The sequence below is a fragment of the Microcebus murinus genome, chromosome 16 (assembly GCF_040939455.1).
Source record: "Microcebus murinus isolate Inina chromosome 16, M.murinus_Inina_mat1.0, whole genome shotgun sequence".
In the NCBI taxonomy this organism is placed as follows: Eukaryota; Metazoa; Chordata; class Mammalia; order Primates; family Cheirogaleidae; genus Microcebus; species Microcebus murinus.
In genome coordinates, this window is record NC_134119.1 from 70,207,042 (window position 1) to 70,218,233 (window position 11,192).

The 11,192-nt window shown below is 41.4% G+C and overlaps 1 long non-coding RNA gene across 4 annotated transcripts in view; it reads right to left on the reverse strand.

Annotated features, from left to right (window-relative positions):
* The window catches only part of LOC142861119 (uncharacterized), a 41,712-nt gene that overhangs the window by 29,798 nt on the left and 722 nt on the right, over positions 1-11,192 (reverse strand). For all 4 annotated transcript variants that reach the window (XR_012912494.1, XR_012912495.1, XR_012912493.1 and 1 more), the window contains exons 2-3: positions 10,285-10,372; positions 2,127-6,257 (exon numbers count right to left, since the gene is read on the reverse strand). This is a non-coding gene — a long non-coding RNA (uncharacterized LOC142861119). The remainder of the gene's footprint in view (positions 1-2,126; positions 6,258-10,284; positions 10,373-11,192) is intronic.

Consider the following 11,192-nt stretch of genomic DNA (forward strand, 5'->3'; position numbering starts at 1 on the left):
AAATGTTAATAAGTTATATGGAGCAGCAAAGCCAAAAATTCTTCTCATGATCTTGTAAGACATTAAACACTATTATCTCAGGTCTCCTAAGGCAAGAGAAAAGCATAAATCAGGAATCACAGGCCAGGTAGGGTGGCTCGTGCCTGTAATACTAGCAGTTTGGGAGGCTGAAGCGAAAGGATTGCGTGGGGTCAGAAGTTTGAGACCAGCCTGAGCAAGAGTGAGACCCCATCTCTAAAAAATAAGTAGACAAAAATTAGCTGGGTGAGGTGGCTGGCACCTGTACTCCCAGCTACTTGGGAGGCTGAGGCAGGTAGATTGCTGGAGCCCAGGAGCATGAGATTGCAATGAGCTGTACCTATTCTGGACAAGTGTAAGAGACTGTCTGAAAAAAAAAAAAAAAAAAAGAAAGAAAATCGGGAATCACGAAGGAATTATAAAAAAGAGTGAAAGTGGGATTTAAAATTGTACACAGATGCATATATGGTGATGTTCTTTCCAGGGCTATTTATAACAGGATAATCTAAATAAAATAAAGACACCACAAGTAAATTTCCAGCTATACACAAATTATTATTCTTAATATACTATGTCTATATAGCAATATAAATACTATATGTCCTTAAACCGGATATGGTAATGCTCAACATTGTGATATGTTAAAGATGAGCACAATCTATTAAGTTTTACAAAAGGAGGGTGATTTACAGATCAGTATATGGAGCATGAATCCACGGACTCAAAAAATAAAATTCTGTGATTTAATAAATGTTTTTCTTTATGTATGGGAAAAGAATATGACCCATAATGTTAACAACTGATACTTCCAGCATGAGACTAGAAAGTGGACAGCTACTTTATATTTCATTCACTTTACCTTGCTTGAAAATATTTTTAGAACAATGAGCATATATTTATTTTCTAATGAGAGGGAAAGTCCATTAAATAATCTGCCAACAGATTTTTCTCCCCTTATATGTCCATTTCCCTCCCTTTACAAACCAGGGATTATGCAGAATTGCCACTGCCAGGGTGGCTCTGGGAATTTTCCAGGTGTAATTGCTTATTTTGCCTGAAACAATCTATTTTGGCATAAGTCCTATCTCACCTATTAGCTGAGTTGGTTCCCAATCATTTCCATTTGAGAGGCCCAAAATTCCTCATATGAGAATAGTTGCCTGAGAAAACAAGTGCTACCTCTATGTAGATAATGTCTTGTGTCACTTGCAGAGGTGCCGACTGCTCCAAGTCCAGCCGAGCCCAGCAGAGTCCTGGCTCACCCCCGCCCGACCACCCCTAGTGGATTTCAGTGTGTGAAAACTGTGCCCTTTGTTGGGCACTAGCTCGGTGCCTTGCAAGCTACCAGGACCTTTATACTCTGCCTGTGGCTGATCTATCAATCAGTAGAGTGATCCATTTGGAGTTACAACTCACTCCCTTGATGAGATCTCAGATACGGGTGGGAAGAGGCCAGACACGGAGGGTGTAAACGTGCGGTCCCTTGTGTACGACGTCCAGGACCACGAAACCTCATCCATGGGAACAGATACCGGAACCAGGCTTGCTGGGGCGCGAGGGTGGAGGGGGAATAGCAAAGGGCATGAGGACCTTTTCCAGGTAATGGAAATACTCTGTCTCCCTGATGGTAGAGCTTATGCGCAGGTGTAGACATTCCTCATACCAGTGCCCCAACTTGGCTCTTCAGAAGCTCAAATGGATGCAGTTCACCATGGAAAATTTACCTCCATTTAAAGTCACTCGTGTGAATGTCACCAGCTGCAGAACACACGCAGCGTACTCTATAGTACCGCTGTAAAAACATGGAGGGAATGTGTATTCTGCTTAACACGTGCTCATACGCTCAGGGAAAAGCACGTGGGGGCCGCCCTCTGCTACAGTGGTCTGGCGGGCCAGCGCCGGAGGCAGGAGGGGCGTGGCGCGCTGGAGAAAGTCACTGAAGCGGGAGGAGAAGGGGCCGCCCCTAGGTGGGCAGAGCGCAGGCAGTCGTGGGGCAAGCACAGCCCCGGCTCTGGACTGGTGCCCTGGTTAGGCCCAGGCCGGCCTCAGCGTTTCCAGGCAGCGCCTGCCCTTGGGAGGCTCTGAGCCCGCGTTGCCTAGAAACCCACCATTGTGTGCCTGGTTGTCCTTTGTTGTAGCAACCAAGTCTCCCTGGGTCCTCAGACCTGATCTGACTGTGCTGGGCACTTCTCAGAGCAGACCAGGTCAGTTCTATGACGCGAGGCAATGGCATTCTGGTTGGCTGGCCTTGGCTCCGGCTTAGGCCACTTCTTGGGGCAAGTGGGCGGCCATGTGGCTACCCTGTTAAATGTAAAGAACCTATTAGACAAAATGAGGAGAAGGCACTTTCTAGAGTCAGAAATGACTGAACACTGACTCTCAAGCATAAGGGTCCTCAAACTTTTTAAACGGGGCCAGTTCACTGTCCCTCAGACCATTGGAGGGCCGTTGGAGAGTGCGGCGCACCTTCCACACGTGAACACTGTGGGCCCCAGACTAGTCGGCTGCTAAGCAGGACAGACAGCAGTGGTGACAGGGAAAAACTGTTGAGCACCGTTAAAGATTGTTGCTGATTGGATGTTAAAGCTTGTTGCTGATTGGACGCTTTTTGAGTCCTACCAAGGGTATAAAAGCAGGAGGAGAACAAGGGGGCGGGCAGAAGGCAGAAGTCGGTTGAGCCTGCTGGAGGAGTAAAGACCATTCTCTGACTTCTTGTGTACTGCTCAGTTCTTTTGTAACAAGAGCTGTAACGCTAGCTGTAACACTAACTGTAACACTTGCTGCAACAGTGGCAAAAACACCCCAGATAAATGTCCTCGGCAGGCCACATGTGGCCCTCGGGCTGTAGTTTGAGGACACCTGCTCTAACAGGAATTTTAAGGATGATTTACTTAAAGAAAGGGAAGCTGATGTGAGAAATTTAAAACTAAGTCTTTCAGAAATGAAACAGCTCAATGAAAATTTAAACAGAGGTGGAAAATAAAAAGTTGGTTTCAGCTGATGAAGATGGAAGACACACACACACACACACACATACACACTCAACTCTTTTCAGCCAATGCTGAAGAAATGAAGAATTTGGAATATACAACAGAACAAAGATCAGTGAAAGGGATGAAGAAACAAGAATTGGACATGAAACTTCTCAATGCAGTGAACGCGTCTCTAACTGAAACGAACTGGCTGTGCAGTGATGGGACTTTCCAGCAGACAGATTGGAGATTGAGGCTCTTCACCCTAGAGCACCCTCAGCTTCTCACACCCACGGTGTTGCTTTCCTTCAGCAGTAACTCCAGGCTGCTTTGGAAGAAGAGCAAATGTTGGCTGTTTGGAATGCAAAGGCTAACGAAAACAGCTATCTCAAAAGAGAGTATCAGCAAATGATGGAGATCATCGTTGCCAAAGAAGCAGCCATCAGCAAGCTACAAGATGAAAATTAAAAATTGTCCACAAGCCTTCGAGGTAGCAGTCAAGCTGAGATGTTTAGAGACACCGTTCAGCATGTATCATATCTCATTAGAGGAAAAGATGTTGAAATAGATGCAGTAAGTCAGAAGTGTCAGACTAGTCACCATTTTGCAAACATCCAGCACTGGTAATGACATAAGAAGTATTGATAGTAACCAGTTTGAGGAACTTCTAGAGAATGTGAGAAATTAAACACCAAGTTAAGAACATGGAAGAATGGCAACAGCAAGTAGTGGCCACAGTACAAAATATGCAGCATGGGCCAACCCAACTTCAAGAAGGACAAATTCAGCACAGCACAGGGCAGCTTTGCAATAGGAAGGTCAGTCTATTGGGGAAACTTGCTATTCTATCACAGCTCTGTATAGAAACATCAATCTGGCCACAGTCAGCCAAATCTCCTGAGGCAAGTAAGTATGCTCTATTAAGTGAGTCTTTGAAACTCCTCCTAGAAGAGATTGACAAACTGAGAAAAAGCAGTGCTAGAAAAAGATGCAAGCATTAGAACCCTCCAGGAAGATAATCAGAGACTGTCTGATTCAACTGTTGCCACCTCAGCACTAGAAAGAAAAGCACTTGAACAGAGTCAGAAGTTACTCAGCTAAAGCAGAAATAAAATATTCTACACATCTTACTTAAGGGGAAAAACCTTTTCATCAGAGCCAAAAATTGTCAGTTTTCGTTCTGTCAGGGAAAATCTCACTAATGAAGAGAATGAAAATGAGATTTTGAGGTAGGCAGGCAGGCAGGCAGCAACCTGGAGAGAATTTCAGTTTTACAAATGGTCATGTGTCCACTGAAACAGCAAAATGAAAAAATAGCAAAAACACCCAGGGAAAAGGAAAGATAATACCTGTCATTACAAGAGACCAATATGAAGCATGCCATGATATTATGAGATATAGAGTTTGAGTGTAATGCAATGAAGGAAGCCCATGAATTTGAGGAACTATTGAAAGAAAAGAACAAAGCAAAAGTGGAGAATTACACCAGCTTTTACATACACTTAACTCAATCCAAGAGAAAGCAGTTCTGCTTCAGTAAGAGAAGGATCAAGCCATGCTGGCCTTGCAACAGAAACAAAGGAAAACCAGGGCCTATAGGATGAGATTCAATATTTTCATAACAAAGAGCTTCACTTAATCAGCAATCGGTACTTAATTGTTCTTTTTCAGAACTTTATGTTAAATTTCCAGAAGCTGACTCTCGGCCACCAACTCTGCTAGCAAGGCTTTCTCCTCATGGTAAGAAGCCTCTAGGAAAGAACAAACTACCTAAAAATGTAACACAAAGTTTCAAAAATGCCCCAGGATCCATACTCAAAAGAGACTGTTCCACAGTCGTGTCTCTTATTAATGCTGATGGACTTAGAACCCGTGGATCCCAGGATCTTCTTTTAAATGCTGTTGCTGAGGTTTGCCCACAAATACACCTTTGCTAATGTCACCGGGCAAGCATTCAGGACTGGTGCTGAAAGGCCTTTCAAAGCAATAGAAGATTTTCATACCGGAGACCTTTGAGGAAACCAAGCCTCTATGTTCACGCACTTTATCACAAAGTGGCCTTTTCAAAAAAGTCATTTACTTCTTTTCAGTTTTACTTTCTTCGATAAAAATTGTTCTTCATGATTTTGTATAGTATCTGTTAAGGGCTGTAAAGGTATTCACTAAACTTTGAACACTGGTTCCTTCTTGTGAAGGATGGGTGTTTAGTTTCCCTTTTTATGGCTGCCTGCTCTTTCCTGAGAGAGTACTTTTTGCTTTCAATAAAAAGCTGTCACTTGCTTGGCTTATGTGGTGTGACCTGAAATTCTTTTCCCAGCAATCACCAAGAACTTGGAACAACCTCCACTCGGAGGTTGCTAACAAGTACCATCCAGTTCTTCTGGGGAAGAAACGGAGAAGGTCAGGATGGTGACTATACCCAGAAGAGGAACTTCAGATCTGCAGGGCCTCACAAATCAAAGATCTAAATAAATGGAGAGAGATTCCATGTTCAGGGGGAGGAAGACTCACTATGGTTCAGATGTCATTTCTTCCCAAGTAATCTATAGATTCAATGCAAACTTGGTTAAAATCCCAGCAAGTTGTTTTATAGATATTGAGAAAGTGATTATAAAGTTTGTGTGGATAGGAAAACAACTCAGAATGGCCAACACAATACTAAAGAAAAAGAGCAAGGTTGGAGAACTGACACTATCCAACTTTGAGACAGTAACCAAGACAGCATAAAATTGCCCACAGAGTACAGTGTTAAGTCAAGGGGACAGAAAAGAGGCACCAGGAACAGATTCTCAAAAATAGCCAACTGGTCTTTGACAAAGAAGCAAAGGCAATTTAATGGAGGAAGGACAGTCTTTATAACCACTTCGGTATGGCGCTCACCGGCGGCGACACCTTGCCCACAGCAGCACTCACAGTCCGCAAGGTGGTCTGTGCTGTGCACTGATGACGAATCCGTTTTCTCTTGTGTGACGAGGAAAGCTTTAAAGCACTGAGAGCTGCTTTCACTTTACAGGCAGCTTTACTTCTCATGTCAATCAGAATAGGTAACATATACATATATGTTTTCATTACGTTATTTTTAAATGTTCACAATTTTATTTTGATAAATTAAAAATTAGAAAAGTCATATCACGGCTGTTGGCTAAAGTCACTGCTCGGCTGTGGACCTGCATATCACGGCTGTCAGCTAAAGTCGACAGTTGGCTCTGTGCGTTCATCTGTGGCTATCGATTATAGTCGGTGCTCGTACCGAAGTGGTTAACAATGCTGGGACATTGGGACATCGACATGAAAAACAACACACACAGACTTTACATTTTCATAAAATTAACTTACAGCATAGACCTAAATGTAAAATGTGAAACTATAAAACTTCTAGAAAATAACAGGAGAAAATCTTGAAAGCCTTCAATTTGGCAATGAGGTTTTTTTTTGTTTGTTTGTTTTTTGAGACAGAGTCTCACTTTGTTGCTCGGGCTAGAGTGAGTGTCGTGATGTCAGCCTAGCTCCCAGCAACCTCAATCTCCTAGGCTCAAGCGATCCTCCTGCCTCAGCCTCCTGAGTAGCTGGGACTACAGGCATGCACCACCATGCCCGGGTAATTTTTTCTATATATTTTTAGTTGGTCAATTAGTTTCCTTCTATTTTTAGTAGAGACGGAGTCTCGCTCAGGCTGGTTTCAAACTCCTGACCTTGAGCAATCCGCCCACCTTGGCCTTCCAGAGTGTTAGGATTACAGGCGTGAGCCACCGCACCTGGCCTGGCAATGAGTTTTTAAATACAACATCAAGAAGCATAATCCATAAAAGAAAAACAAAAACTAATACATTGTACTTTGTTAAAATTAAAAACTTCTCTGTGAAAAATACTGTTAAGGGAATTAAAAGACCACATTTGGAAGAAAATTTTTCAAAACACATAGCTGCTAAAGAACTTATCTACAAAATATACAAAAAACTCCAAACTCAACAATAAGAAAATAAATTACTGATTTGAAGGATGGGCAAAAGATTTGAACAGACAACTCACCAAAGAAGATATACAGATGGAAATAAGTATGGGAAAAGTGCTCACCATCACATGGCATTAGGGAATTGCAAACCAAAGCCACAATGAGATATCATTACACACCTATTAGAAGGGCTAAAACTAAAAAAAAACTCCCAATGTCAAATGGTGGATGTCAAATGGTGGTGAGGTTGTGAGACAGCAGGGGCTCTCATTGCTGGTGGGAATGCATTTTGGGAGATGGTTGGGTAGTTTCTAACAAAGCAAAACATACTACCATATGAGTCAGCAATCACACTCCTAGGTATTTACTCAAGTTGAAAACATGTACACACAAAAAGTTGTACACAAACATTTATGGCAACTATGAATAAAGCTGCTTTATTCATAGTTGCCAAAAAAGGGAAACAACTGAGATGTCCTTTGATAGGTGAATGGGTAAACAAACTGGTACGTACAATGGTTTATTATTCAGCAATAACAAGAAATGAGCTATTGAAAAACAAGCTACTGAAAGACATGGAAGAAACTTAAATGAATATTGCTAAGTGAAAGAAAACAAACTGAAAATGCCACATGCTGTTTGATGCCAACTATATGACATTCTGGAAAAGGCAAAACTGTGGAGACAGTAAAATAATCAGTGTTTGCCAGGAGTTCCTAGGGATGCAGCACAGGGATTTTCTAGGGCAGTGAAATATTCTGTATGACACTGTAATGGTGGATACATATTATTATGCATTTGTCAAAACCTACAGAATTGTAAAACAAAGTAAACTTGATGTAAACTCTGGAGTTTAGCTAGCAATAATGTATCAATATTTGTAGGGGACTGACATATATTTTCCTAGTTTAAGAATTAAATTTAGTGAGTAATGTACGTGTTCTGCCCATAGCGTTTGAAAGCAATGTGTTCTGGACAGGCTCCCTGTGATAAACAAGGCTGTTGCCTAGAGGCAAAACAAAGGACCTGAGCTGCAAGTAAGCAAGAGCTGCCCTGGAGGCCACACAATAAACACATTGTTCCTGTTATTGCTGCTTAAGCCCCATAAGATGGCTGGTTAGTCAATGACAGGTAAGACCTCTCAAGGGAGGGGCGAACTAAGCCAGGTACAGCTGCCAGCCTAAGAACAAGTGGGGACGAGAAATGCCCCCTGTGGCTGCCTTGCCCATCCTTGCTAATCTTGGTCCATGATCTATGCCTGGCGCCTAGAGCAACCACCTGGAAATTCTCAATCAGGCAACATCTGTGTCCTTAAGTCTATGTGTTCCAGAATTTATGGCCATTGCTGAAATGCCTGAGTGGTCACATACAGGGAACTAACTTTAATTTTTTAGAGTATAAAATAAAACTGATCAGTGCATTGGACACTTGAGTCAACCATCTTTGTATATGCGTTTTTCTTTGTGTTCTGCATTTTTGTTTTGTGTTCTGTGTTCATCCTCCGTCCTATAAATGGGCCACAACAAATATTGGTTCATTAATTACAACAAATGTGCCACACTAATGTAATGCAAGTGTTTAAGAGGAGGTGGGCATGTGGAAACTCTCCGTAATATCTGCTCAATTTTTCTGTAATCCTTAAACTGTTGTATAAAGTACATTAGTTCTTTAATTAAAACACACACACACAATGAGATATCACTACACATTTCTCAGTATGGTTAAATGTTTTTTAACAATAGCAACAATAAATACCGGCAAGGATTTGGAGAAACCGTATATATCATAAATTGCTGCTAGAAATGGTCAAATGGTATACTCACTCTAGAAAACAGTTGATGGTTTCCTAAGGAAAAAAAATAAATGTAGTATATGACCTAGTAATTGCACTTCTGGACATTAATCACAGAGAAATGAAGATTTTCACACAAAAACCTATAAGAAAATAATTAACAGCAGGAAGAGGCAACCTGCAGGTTGGAAGGAAATATTTGCAAACCATATATATGATAAAGGGTTAATATTCAAAATATACAAGAAACTCCTTTAACTCAATAGCAAAAACAAAAACTAAAACCCAAAACAAATAACCTGATTTAAAAATGGGCAAAGGATTTGAATAGACATTTCTCCAACAAAGATACACAAATGGCCAACAGGTATATGAAAAGGTGCTCAACATCATTAACCATCAAGGAAATGCAAATCAGAAGCAAAATAAGGTATCCTTTCACACCTGCTGGGATGGCTATTGCCAAAAAGACAAACAATAACAAGTGTTGGTGAGGTTGTGGAGAAATTGGCACCCTTGTGCACTGTTGGGAATGCAAAAGGGTGCAGCCACTGTGGAAAACAGTATGGAGATTACTCAAAAAATTAAAACTAGGCCAGGCGCGGTGGCTCATGCCTGTAATCCTAGCACTCTGGGAGGCCGAGGCATTCGAAACCAGCCTGAGCAAGAGCGAGACCCCATCTCTACTAAAAATAGAAATAAATTAATTGGCCAACTAATATATATAGAAAAAATTAGCTGGGCATAGTGGCGCATGCCTGTTGTGTCAGCTACTTGGGAGGTTGAGCAGCAGGATTGTTTGAGCCCAGGAGTTTGAGGTTGCTGTGAGCTAGGCTGATGCCACGGCACTCACTCTAGCCTGGGCAACAAAGTGAGACCCTGTCTCAAAAAAAAAAAAAAATTAAAACTAGAATTACTATATGATCCTGCAATCCCCATCTGGGTAAATATCCAAAAGAATTGAAGTAAGGGTTCAAGGAGATATTTGTGCTTCCATGTTCATTACAGCATTATTCATAATAGCCAAGATGTAGAAACAATATACATGTCCACTGACAGATGAATGGATAAAAAAAATGTGATCCACACACAGAGGAATATTTTTTAGCCTTAGGGGAAAAGAAAAGGAAATCTTGCCGTTTGCTACAACATGAATGACCCTTGAGTAGATTATGCTAAGTAAAATAAGATTTCACTTACATGTGAAATCTAAAATAGTCCAACTGTTAGAAGCAGAAAATAGAATGGTGGTTTCCAGGGATGGAGTGGGGGCAGGGGAATGAGAAGATGTTGCTCAGAGGGTATAAAGTTTCTGTTATGTAAGATGATTAAGTTCTAGAGATCTGCTGTACACATTGTATCTATAGTTAACAATGATGTATTATACATTAAAAACTTGTTTAGAGGGTAGATCTTTTGTTAAGAGTTATTACCCCCCCCACACACACACAAGCTATAATAGCCCCAACCCAGACGTGGCACACAAACTGTGCTACATCAACACCACGGAATACCACTCCACATGAAAGTAATAAACTATTGATACATACAACTTGAATATATCTCCAGAGTTATGCTGAATTAAAAAAAGCCAATCCCACAGCTCACATGCTGTATGATTCCATTCGTATAGCATTCCTGGAATGACAAAATTATAGATATGGAGGACAGATTAGCGATAGAGTCTGGAGGAGAGTGAGTATGGCTACGAATGGGCAACATGAGGGATCCTTGTGGTGATGGAAATGTTCTGTGTCTGACAAGATCAATGTCAGTACCCTATGGTGATATTACCAGATGTAAAGGATACACAGGTCTCTCTATCATTTCTGTATTATGTTTTACAACTTCATGTGAATAAATCCACATTTATCTCAAAATACAATATTTCATTTTAAAAAATCATTAAACACCACATAAGGCTAGCTGCTGTTTACAGTTTTGTGGTCATGCAGACATTCGGCAAATGTTTTTGACCGCAGCTTTGTGGTTTACAGCAGAAAAGGGGCCCAGTTAGGTGGCCTGGTTCTACCACTTACCTTGTGTGAACCCTCCTGTCTGCACTACTTAACTCATCTGGAAAGTAGTTTAGCTGTGAAAATTGAGTTCATAAATCATAAAATACCAAGAACAGGAGCTGGCACATAGGAAAACTGTTAATAATAAGGACTAACTTTTTTATATCAAAAGACAAAATTACAACATATTTAGTTCAGAGATCAAATTTGCTTTTGTTTGTGATTCTAGATTCGGTCAGCCCCTCATTCCTTAATATACAGCGAATGTTCTGATGAGCTCAGCAGAGGGGTTTGGCTTCACAGGCAGAGGAGGGCTGAAGGAAGCAGGAACGGGGAACAAATATGCGTTGGTCGTTTCAAGGTTACTTTCCTAGCACAGGTTAAACAGAGACGCATCTCTGCTTCACGCGGGCTACAGCTGGCCTGTTTGGCGGGTGGCT